This window comes from Telopea speciosissima, chromosome 8 (genome assembly GCF_018873765.1).
Source record: "Telopea speciosissima isolate NSW1024214 ecotype Mountain lineage chromosome 8, Tspe_v1, whole genome shotgun sequence".
In the NCBI taxonomy this organism is placed as follows: domain Eukaryota; kingdom Viridiplantae; phylum Streptophyta; class Magnoliopsida; order Proteales; family Proteaceae; genus Telopea; species Telopea speciosissima.
The window spans coordinates 42,710,141-42,722,351 of NC_057923.1; the positions used below are offsets into that span (position 1 = coordinate 42,710,141).

Below are 12,211 nucleotides of genomic sequence, written 5' to 3' on the forward strand. Positions count from 1 at the left end.
TTTGAAATCTCGGAAGAGACTGCCGACGGACGGATGATCGGATCCACCAATCGTGGTACCGCCCGTCAGTCCGCCCAGTGTAATTCTTGTGAAATGACCTAAATGGATGAAGGAACGGACTTGAGCCTGTTGCATCCGCTCAAGGGCAGTTCACTCAGGTATGTCTCAGGGATCGACTGGATGCAAGGGCGGACTAAGGAAGCACATCCGCCCGTGGGTCCGCTCGCTCTCGATTGTGTCTCAGAACTTGAATAGATGCACGATCGGATCCAAGTAAGAAGTTTCGTCCGTGGATCCGCTCCCTCTGTTTTTACCTTTCGGCCTGAACGGAGTTGGGGACAGAATCACCTCTGCTGCAACCGTCCGTGAGTCCGCTCGTGCTGTCTTAGTTGAAACTTGATTTTAACCTTGGGGGCCTAGTGTGGGACCCTTCTATACATGCTTTAATGATTGCTTTTGTATGTTTACCCTACCCAACTCGATAGATAGCTGGTGCACCGGTGAGATTCATGTCAACCACACCAGGTGACACTCGATGTTCGGTGTGTGGGTTTTGGGTGACACTCGATATATATATATATATGGCAATCTTAAGCATGCTTTTATATAATTATAAGCATTATGCGTATTGAATTATTTATCTCAAATGTGAACGGTTATGAATGTGATAGTATTCTCACCATTGTATTGGGCTACGGTGTCTGGTGTGCCGGTACCGGAACCCCAATTTATGTAATTATGAAAACTGCTATATGTCATCCTGAACTATATGTGTCGTGCCGTGCTGGTACCCAGGTACTAGATGGAATGGGACGTTGATACACCCGGAATACCTCTCGGGACAATAGGACTTGCATATAGTATATCTGTGGCTAAGATGGTTGTTCCCTTATGCTACGACCCTTGCCAACAGGGGTTTAGGTGTTGGATAGTCTGAGCACCTGATGTCTATGGAGGCGGGAGAGGCTAGGTCAGGGGTAGTGAGGGCTATCGGGGTCTACCACTGGGTGGTCTGATGGTTTCTACCAGCGTAGGTCCCCTAGTGATAATTGAGGTTTCACTGGGGCGATAGGTTAAGTGACCCTCAGTGTCTCCCGAGTTATCACAGTAGCATGCACTTGATCGATAGAATTTGTGTGCTAGGTGGAAAATGAATCTAACATTAGCATACATCATTCTGCTTGATATTGATTGTATGTTGTATGTGCATTCCCCTTTGTTCCCTCACTAGCTAGTGTAGCTAATCTCGTTGTGCAACCCCTTTTTAGTTGATATGCAGATAACCTCTTGACGAGCACCGTTGGATGCGAATCAAGCGGAGTCAGTGGCTGTGACTTGGATGTAGATGTACACCCAAGAATGGTGCCCTTGTGATAATTATTTACTATTTAATTTCTGTATTCATTCCACAATCATGTATAAATTGTATGTTTAATTATAGGAGAGATTGAATGGTTACATTTTTGGAAATTGTACTATGTGTTATCATTAGAGAACCGATGCTCTATAATTTCATATGATTTAATTAAGTTTCGCTTCCGCTAACTCTGTAATTGGAACATTTTATTCCATTTTGGTACGTTCCTTTCTATTATCATAATGTGATGACAGGGTGGACTATGGCTCAGGACACTGTATCTGTGATCCTGGTAGGTATTAGGATTATGTGTGTTGTCCCAGTCACCCCCTATGTGGCAAAATATCTTACATCGGGATGTGGGGGCGTGACAGTATGTGTCGGTAACCTAGGTCACTCCTAACTCCGTCTGCTAATGCAAGATAAATGACACAGTCTTTCGCGCGACTAGTATCAGCTAGTGCTAGGTAGACAACTAACTGTTTCTCTGCTTGGGTTTTAATTCTTTGGATTTGAGCTAGTCTCTTTCTTAACCGCCTAATGTAAAGAATGTCGTTGGGGTCTTCCAAGCTCGAACAACACAGTCAACCCTGCCATGGAGAAATTTTGGACATTAAGTTCCTATGATTTTTTTAACTTAATGACCATTCTTAACACTATATGAACTTAAGCAACATGATCAAGAATCTTAAATGGAATAGCTTGAGGATGTACACCAAAACAATAGTACTCTACAAAATCTAGCACATCATTCGGGTACGGGCATGTGTAGTGTATGAACTAACTATTCCTTCCTATAACCTTTTGGGTTAAACAATGAATTAGGATAGACTACTGACAGGTTATGTTCTAATGCAAGTGAGGTGATATTGGTGGGGTCTAAAAATTTTGTAAATGGCATAGATGCCCCTAGCTATACATTCCTATTTATCTATGTTTGAGTTTCCACATACATAACTCACACACAAGTTCATACAACCATGATTATATACATTATTTATGTATAGGCATATATACACGCAATAGGTTTCCCCTTAATTCAATTCCCTTGCATTCTTTGTCCTTTTTCCATTGCATTAGCATGTTAATTAATTAATTTATTTTTACATATTATCTGCTATTATTTATGTTTATTATTATTTTTTATATTTTTTTAATAAAAAATTATTATTATTATTATTTTGAATTTATCCATATTGACCAATCAAGTGCCTTGGAGAGTCCATGATACCTTTTTAATGCAAAATATCATAAGCCCATCCATTAAAAACTCAATTCTTGCTATTTGCCATTCTCTAGGCGTTTCACCTGCTTTTTATACAGTCCGAAACTCACTTCATTATTTTTTTCATCTTGAGAGCCCTAGACCCTCAAAGCTGCATCCAAGGAAGTTTATTGACTAATCCCCTATCATCCCCAAGCATTCCATTGCTACTTCCTCGCACCCACACAAGCCCTAGGTGAGTTCCAATAGATTTTTCCCTTCTTTCTCCATTTCTATTTTTCTTCTATTTTTTTTATTATTTTAGTTTGCATAACCTAATTTTTCTCTATTCTCTTCTCTCTTTGCTATGTTGCAGCCATGTCTACAAGTAGGAAGCATAGCACGACAAGGAAATTAGTGACCCGCAAGCGTCTACGGTTTGATCCGTCACTGCCATCACCATCAGTTGTACCATCTCCATCTTCTGGAGATGATTCTTCATCCAAAGAGCATGAGTTTGATCAGTATTGGTTCTCATGGTATGAGCATGCCCGTGATTGGGAGAGGTTCTCTTCCAAAAATACTGTGAATGGAAGGGTGGTGCAAGTGGAAGATTTCCACCAGTTCGGGCTTTTTGCGAAGTTCAATGCCCTAGGTTGGGCACCGATGCTGTCTCTGACATTACCTTGCTATCCGAATCTGGTTTGGTATTTTTATTGCAATCTTGTACTGGCTTCTGGGGTACAAGGCTTCGGACGAGAGAGTAGAGTGAAAGGAGTGGACATGAAGTTCACTCCAACCATCTTGGCAGAGATTTTGGGGATACCAGACAGTGGTGATAGATGCTATTACAAGCCCAGGGTAGACATCTCTGATCTGTTTTCATTGGACACTAGGAGGATGGTGTTCAAGGCTCTTACAAGGGTCAAAAGGACTCCAAAATCTGAGGGGGACTACAAGCCTACAGCGAGGATTCTGAGTAGGTGCATCTCCTACAACATCTATCCCAAAGGTGGGAATCGGGGCAGCATTTCCATGCTTCGGGCATACAGTACCTATTGTTTGATGAGGGCAGGCAAAGGGGGTGCAGTGATCAACCTACCCTATCTTCTTATGCACGTTATGCTCTATCAGCCCAAAACCCTACTGATGGGAACCTGCCATATGGGAGATTTCTCACCCAGGTCTTTATGCACTTTGGAGTTTCTCTTAGTGGAGAGTATGAGGGAGGTGATAGGTTGAAGCCTATCAGTAAGACCTCCATCAAGAAGATGAAGATGCTAGGTGAGCCGGAGAGTGCCTTAGAGTATGAGGGTGAGGATGAGGAAGTGGAGGAGAGACAGGAGGTGGCTGAGGGAGCTAGAGTTGGTGGTGGTGATCAGGAGGGCGATCTAGTGGATCCAGGCACACAGTTCAAAGATCTCCCTGCTTATAATCCTGCAGAGGCTTCAGGTTCACAGGTACCACCTCAGGCATCAGAGATTTATGGTTGGGTGGATATGATGGCATAGTTCAGAGGTTTACATACCTAGCTTGCCAAGATGTCGTTGAGGATGGACCAAGGTTTCACTTCCCTGGAGGGGAGAGTGGGTTCTATCAAGTAGCGTCTAGACTTCTGGGACTCCTACTACTAGGTTAACTCATGACAGGCTCAGCCTCCATGAGGCAGTGATCCACCTCAGGAGTAGTTCTTCCAATTCCGATGCTTTTGGTTTAGGAACTTAGGTCTTACATTTCAGCTCTACTTTATGTATTCCTTTTTTTTTTATCGTGCTTTATGTAGTTTTCTATTTTCAGCCCCTTCTCTTTTTCCTGCTAAGTTGTAACCGGAAGTAGTACTTCCAACTAAAAACAAGATGTAATGGCCTCCGCCAAATTTTGGAATTTATAGAATATTGTTTACTAGTGTTATGAGAGTCCTCATGGTTCATTATCTACATTTTATCTCATGTTTGCTTAGTTTTCTATTTGTTTAGCTTTTTATAATTTGTTATCATATTCTACTGTTTGTGAATGTAGAAGGAGATTCTTGCTCTGATACCAAGCTCTGTCACACCCTAAACCACCCCTAGGAGGATTAGGTAGGTAACCCGATTTGCACGGTAGCAATTTGCTAAACCCCAAGAATCCAGAAGCTGTTAATACCATTCATAAACACACACATCCATAATAATAATGAATGAGATAGAACATAAAGTGTCATACCCCAAACCACCCCTGGTAGGATTAGGTAGGCGACCCGAAGTGCATTATCGTAATCCGCTAAATCCCATGGATCTAGAAGCAGTTAATCCATTCATAGACACACCCATTCATCATATTACATAAGGTAAAACTCAGAGCGCTGCGGAAACCTATATTTACATTACACATTTTAAAAGTGAAATAAAATAAGAAAAAGAAAATATATACAACATAGTGTTTTAATTCATTATCTCTCTCTCACTCCCAAAGAAACAACATCTCCTAACTCTACCAAATACAGCTTTATCCAAAAGAATATAAACAGGACAAGGTAATCCGAGCCCCAAAAACAAAGCTGTAAAACATAAGAGACTCCAACAAAAACAAAAGGAGCCTCAAGAACAAAGTAGAGTCAACAACACCCCTCATGGGTCATCCTCAGCTACCATTGAGAATACTTGCACCAGCGGTATGACCTTCATCCGGGTCCATATCGATACAGTCATAACCACGATAGCTCACCTCTGGGAGATAAGCCTCCCCGCCACAATAACATCCACCTGTAGGATCATCTAACAGAAAAACATAAAAAAACAAAGTGTGACCTCCACCGAGCCCGTGAATGAATATCACCATGCATGCACATGCAATCACAACCATATGAGTCCTACATGAGGTTCAGTTCATTTTATTTATTAGCCACCTAACATCACAGCTAAGGTAGGTTAGTTCTACTACAATCCCCAATACATGTATCCCTGGTACGGCCTTTTAACCCATTTCCGCAACACACCCATTGAGTTGTCGAAGAGGACCAGTCAGTTCCCGCATCAGTCACCAAGGTCAGCCCGACCAGCCCTTTGGGATTAACCTATGAAGCATCCATCCTTTTTCTCATATCATATTTCTTTTCTGGCTTATAGTCCATAATCATCTTTTCGGTGCAATACATTTCTTTCTTTTCTTTTCTTTTCTTTTTCTCTTTTATATGGTCACTCTCACAGGCATCCAACACCTTAACCCCTGTTGGAAAGGGTGCGTAGCACGGGTGATGAAACTCTATCCCAATGCATCTATATGGCATCGTATGAGTCGGGTGGTGTCAACCACATCCCATTCTACGGGCTACCACATGCCTCATTTCCAAGCCGCTATGGCATCTAGTCTAAAAATTCACATACAGCATCAATGCCCATTTACAGAATCCAACAGTCAAACATATCTTTATTAACAGAATTGACAATTTATGAATTAAGTAAACAGTATAATAATTTTTATATTATGATTCATTTTAACATATTAGTCATGTTACATTTACATACACGGTGTTATTTTACTCACCTTGTTCTGGTCCTACTGGTTCAATTGTTGGTTTTGTTTCGACTGGCTGTGCACCTCGAGCACAGGATCAAATCCTAATTTATCGGATCATAAATGTGTGTCAATTAATATTCAAAGCTGTATTAATATCCTAGTGTTGGTTTAGGCTTACTGGTCTGACTCTGTGTTTATTCTGATGACACTTGGAATTCTCTGGGCCTTGCACTGGGCTTTCAGGTCTATGTCCCGGTGCATCATCCAGAGATGTGGAATCAAATCTGACTTGGTATCCAATAGTATAGTCAGTTAGTACATGGTCCAAATAGTCATATAAACTAGTACCCAGGTCAGCAGTTCAGCTGAAACCGTTCCTGGCATGGTTACCTGGCCCTGTGGGGTCCACTTGGGTAACTAAAGTATGAATATTAGCAAACATTAATGGAGAGGGGTATTTTGGTCATTTACCACCTCATCACATAGCCCTTATGTCACTGGTGAAGGCCCACAAAGACTGGATATCAATTCAGTCCAAAATATATCTTTGGATGTTTCACCGGGTGATTGGGCCAATCACCCAGTGCATCACCTAGAGCCAGTTTGAGATGAGTTTTGGGCTGATTTCTTGAATTCTGCAGCATGGGCTGCCGAGGCATCGGTCATGGATGCATGTGGGATGGTCATGGACCATATTTGGAGTGTAATCCATTGGTTCCAAAGGTTTTGGTTTTGTTTACCCATTTGGAAACCAGGAGCTGTTCTGACAACACAGAGAATAGCTGTCCAGGCTATGCTCAAGCTCAAGGTTTCAGTTTAGGCTACATGCAAGGTCAGTTCTACGTATACTTTCATGGTAGGATGCTATTCCTACACAAAACTAAGCAAGGATCAGCATGCATGCAAAGATCCATGCCTAGACTGCCTGTTCTAGGTGCAACTGAGCTGTGCAGTCAGGCATAGAGACTAGTTTCAGTCCCAGTTGCAAAATAGCAGCATGATCATGTCCTAAATGATCAGATCTTACATGCAATAGCTTTGCATGTTAGATCAGATGCATCCCAAGGTAAACCCCAAGGTGTTCTGGGATTTACTAGCCAGATACACTATCAATAGAGTAGTGATCAATATGTAAACACTGAGGACAGCAGCATATGGAGGTAAACATGATTACCTAGGGATGGAATGCTGCAGAGACAGGGTGCAAGATGCAGCTCAGGTAGCCTTCTTCTCCTTCTCCCTTCCTTTCCTTCTCTTCCTTTTCGTCCTCTTTCTCTCTTTCAGCTGGGGCAATAAAACGAAATGAATACTGCCCCCCCCCTTCTATTTATAGAGTTGGCCCCACTGGGGTCTGTTTGGCTTTGGGCCCCCTACTCCCAGAATGCATTTTTAACTGAATTTAGGGCCAATCTAGCTGCACAGGTGGGGTCCACATGGTTCCAGGGGTGGGTAATGGTTTCTAAAATTCCCATCTACCCCTAGAGGGTGTTCATGGTTTGTATGGGTGGTCCCCACATGTCTGGAGTCCAAAATACACATTTTAAACACTCTGGGCGATTCTCTGGGCCTTTGGGCCAATCGCCCAGTACATCACCCAGAGAATACAACATTGCTGTATAGGACCTGTGCTTGCACAGGTGCTTGGCCCAGGGCTTGGGCTTTACACCAACACCTCATCCAGGGTCTGATACACATCTGAACAGGTGTGGGCCCCACATTTATGGATAGGAGAGAGAGTACCTAGGGTTGATGTTGTACATCATGCTGTGGGCAGTACAGCCGCATGGGTTTGCAATCCATCTTCTTATAGGTATATAGGAGAACATCCTCGGGGGTTCTCCATTAAATTCAACCACTGGAGTGATGCTCCACAGTGTGTTTGGGTGACTGGTCAGAGGTCCCTGTCCTTCATCCAAAATTCCAGTCAGTCAGGGGCAAGCTTGACATTTCTCCCCACCTTACAAAAATTTTATCCTCGAAATTGGCTTATCTTGTAGTTCGAAGAGTTGGAGATACTTCTCTCACATTTCCTCTTCACGTTCCCACGATGCTTCCTCTATGGGACAATTTCCCCATCGAACCTTGACAAACGCGACCATGCGGTTACGGAGTTTATGTTACTTTCTGTCCAATTTCTTCGTTGGCTGTTCTTCATAGGTCATATCCGTATCCAATTATTCAAGTTCAGCTGAGAATACATGTACCAGGTTGTTGATGTACTTCCTTAGCATTAACACATGAAAAACATCATGGACGCCTTGCAAGGATGGCGGTAGTGCCAGTCGATACGCTACGGGTCCCACTTTATTGAGGACTTCGTAAGGACCAATATCTTGGGCTTAATTTGCCCCTCTTCTTGAAGCGTAGCAACCGCTTTGTTGGAGATACTCAGAGAAATACCTTCTCTCTGACTCTAAATTTGATATTCTTCCTCCGATTGTCGGCATAACTTTTCTATCTGGATTAGGTCGCTTTGATCTTTTCTCTGATTACATCCACCTTCTCACACGTTGCCTGTATTATTTCGGGTCCAAGATACTTTCGTTCTCTAACTTTGTCCGAATACAATAGTGCACGGCACTTCCGACCATATTAAGCTTCATACGGTGCCATGCCAATTGATGAGCACATTTATGTGTGAAATCTTAGGGCCTTTATACTTGGAACGGAGCTACTCAAGGTTTTTGTTTGTGTTTTTAGGTTTTAGGTGAATTCTTGTGAAAATGGAGCAAATGATGCTCAAGAGCCATTTTTAAGATGTTTAGTGGTGTTTGGCAGTAGTCGGAAACGTCCAGGAGTCAAGAAAATCAAGTTTGGATTGAGCACTGAAAGAATCACGCCAATTAGTCAAATTTGAACATGATTACAGTGGGCCTCTTAGCATAATTTTGAGGTATTAATAGATGGATGCGTAGCCTATCGAGTCAGCTTCGCAATGGTTCAAACAGTACTTGATTATGAGTTGAAACGAAGAAGTTACGGCCGTTTCCGTAACGATGCGCGAAAATGGCATATAGGGGTTTATTTGTAATTATCAAAATTAGTTGGGGACAAAGTAAAGTGGAAGTTTCGATTCAAGGGGTATTAGTGCAATTATCAGAAGTTATCTTTTCTGTTAGCCGAAAGATTCCATTTGGAAGGCTCTGGAGCAGTCCAACTTCAACTTGAGATATCTTGGGCTCCCGAACTCCAAATTGGACGAAATTTGGTTCTATTTTGGGTGATTTTTCGCAAGGAATGCAACAGTGTGGTCTATATAAGCATCCAATGCTTCAATTTTTTTGAATGACAGAATGGGGATTTAATTAATTCTTAAAGGGAATCGTAGTCATCACCCTTATTCTCTCTCTCCTCCAACTTTTCGAGGGCACTTTTGGAATTGTACTATAAATAGATTTCTTTTGAAAAATATTCTCTCATTCATGGAAGGTTGAAAAGTCAAAGATACCTTGATCTCATTGCTTGGAGAAGACACCTACAAAGAAAAGGAAGCACAAGAATAGAATTAGAAAGTCATTTTTTGAAAAATAGAAGGTTTATGTAGCTAAGATTTTTATCTCTCCCTGTTTCTATTTTTCTCTTTTTTCTTGGGATTCAAATAATGTAAAGGAGGAAGAAGAAGAGAATATATTCTCTTCTCTTAGGGAATCTTTCTCCTACCTTTTCCCTCTTTTCCTCTTCCCCCTATAAATACCCCATAGTTCTCTCTTGTAAACTGGTTCAATTAATTAGTGAAATTTCTTCTTTTCTTCTTCTAGTTTTTGGTTTTCTAAGTTTTAGTTTGATTTCATGCTTTCAATTCCATGGGTGTAATGCTTTTGATTCAAGCTTTAATTTTATATCTTCAATATGGTTGTAATAATTCTAGTTTAGTTTCAAGTTTTCTAGTCTAGGCTTCTAAATTCGAGTGAGAAGATTTAGAAGACTTGGAAGAGGAAGCCATGATAGGAGTATTCAAGTGTTTAAGCTTCTTCAACTACCTTCATGCAAGGCTTAATTAGTTCATGCACTTTCAACTTTGGTAGAATGGAATATCAATTTTTTATTTTTATTTTTATGTTCTTCTTCTTCTTAACCTCTTAATTCTTCTAGTTTTTAATTTCTTCTTCTTATTCTCTACCTCTTTCTTCTTCTATTAGTTTTATTTTATTAGTATTCTCATCTCCATTAATCCCTCCATTCTATTAGGAATTTTCATTTTTCATTATTTTTATTTTCATTCTCATTCTCTATCTCTCTAATTCAATCATGCTTTTAGGATTTTATTTTTTTTATTCACTATTATGATCATGTATTATGGTAGGATTTTAATTTAATTATTTTTGTTTTAATTTCAGATTTGGTAGTGCCATTTCAAGTGTGAGAAGCAAGCAATTTCAATCCGGTTCAAGCACATTCGGGTTTTACATCTCTAATCTCTTAGTCTCATTCTCCCTCTCTAATCTCTTTCTTTTGTTTTTTTATGTGGTTGTGATGTGTGGCTGTAATTTATTCCTTCCAATCCGCGTTAGTTTTGATAGGTTAGATTCTTATGTGTTAGGACACCAATTCAATTCCTTAGATACATAATTTTGCTGGATGCTTGTGAGTTAGGATGCGTTAATTTAATTAGTTCAATCTAATACTTTAATTTGGTTAACTTTGTATTGCTTTTAAGTGAGTAAAATAGAGTGACGTACATCTCCTTGAGTTCGACTCGTAGCTACGATTGATCCGTACGCTTGCGGTTATTATTTTCTACAAACAAGTTTTTGGCGCTGTTGCCAGGGAGATTATTGTCCACTTTATTTTTTCTGATTTTTAAGTAATTCGGAGTGCTTAGTTTATTTTCTTTTTTCCTTTTCTTCTAAAAAAAAAAAAAAAAAGTTTTTGGAAACCTCATATTGTTTTTCTTCTGTTTCAAAGACTGTGCGCCCAATCTAAGGTCCTTCTTATGCTCAAACCCAGCCTCTTTTGGTGTCCCTCATAGGATTAAGTTACCTATGGCGCTGCATCTTGACTTGGTTGAGTGGAATGGCATATGATTTATCTTTGAAGGTGACCAACTTTGATAACAGGAAAGCGACATAGTGAGTGCTCTTGGAAACAGAAACGTATAGTAGTCCTCCACTCTACATCAGAATCCAATTGGAGTCGCCCGTAGGTGGCTCTTGAAGACTATATGGGTTCCCTTGCTGTCAACCTATATGACAACCTTACAACTTTGGAACCACTATTTCGATTCTTGAGGGACAGATGCACTATCTACCTTGGACTCCCTCTTATTTTTGGTGATTTTCTCTTCTAGTCTTTTATTTTTCTTTAAATTTTCTAAAGGGGACCTCATATCTGTTTAGGTGGCTCAATCAAGGACCCGTGATTCATCTAACCGTCTTATTAGACTACCATCTTCTCCACCACCTTTGACCCCACCTTTGACCATGGGTGAACCCAAGACTCTTAAGGATAGGTTTTACCCTATCAAGGCTGCACAACCTTCTTGCATTAGTCTGCCTACTATTATAGGGAACAATTATGAACTCAAGACGAACTTCATTAGCATGCTACCCCACTTCCATGGGATGACCAATGAAGATGCATATCTCTTCCTTAGGGAATTTGAAGAGGTCCGTGTTCTAATTAAGGTTCAAAATTTAACTGATGATGCAGTTAGGCTTCAATTTATACCCTTTACCCTGAAGGACCAAGCCAAGAGATGACTCTATGGACTGTCGACTAATTCCATTACTACATGGGATCAGTTTACCATTGTCTTCTTGAGAAAAATTTTCCCTCTTCACAAGACCAATAAACTCAAGAGTGACATACTCCAATTCAGGCAGAAATCACATGAGTCCTTCTCTAGATTCATGGAGAGATTCAAGGACCTCCTGTTAGAATGTCCTCACCATGGTATTGACTTATGGAAAATCTGCCAAATTATTTATAAGGGCATAGACTTTCAGACCAAGCAGCTTTTAGAATCTATGTGTCCTGTAGGCTTCACCTCTTTTTCTGATGAGAATGAGGCCTAGACATTCTTGAGCAACTTGACTGATAAGACTAGGGAGTGGGAATCCTCCCAAGAGGCTCTAAGGGTCACATCATTGATGGTGTACCAGCCAAGGAAGCCAAACTGGACAGCCTCATCAAAAGGTTAGAGTCCATTGTCC

At 40.8% G+C, this 12,211-nt stretch overlaps 1 non-coding gene across 1 annotated transcript; it reads right to left on the reverse strand.

Annotated features, from left to right (window-relative positions):
- Positions 1-11,848: 11,848 nt before the first annotated feature.
- On the reverse strand, positions 11,849-11,955 carry LOC122638474. The gene has a single exon (XR_006329466.1). It is a non-coding gene; the product is annotated as a small nucleolar RNA R71 (small nucleolar RNA).
- Positions 11,956-12,211: the final 256 nt, after the last annotated feature.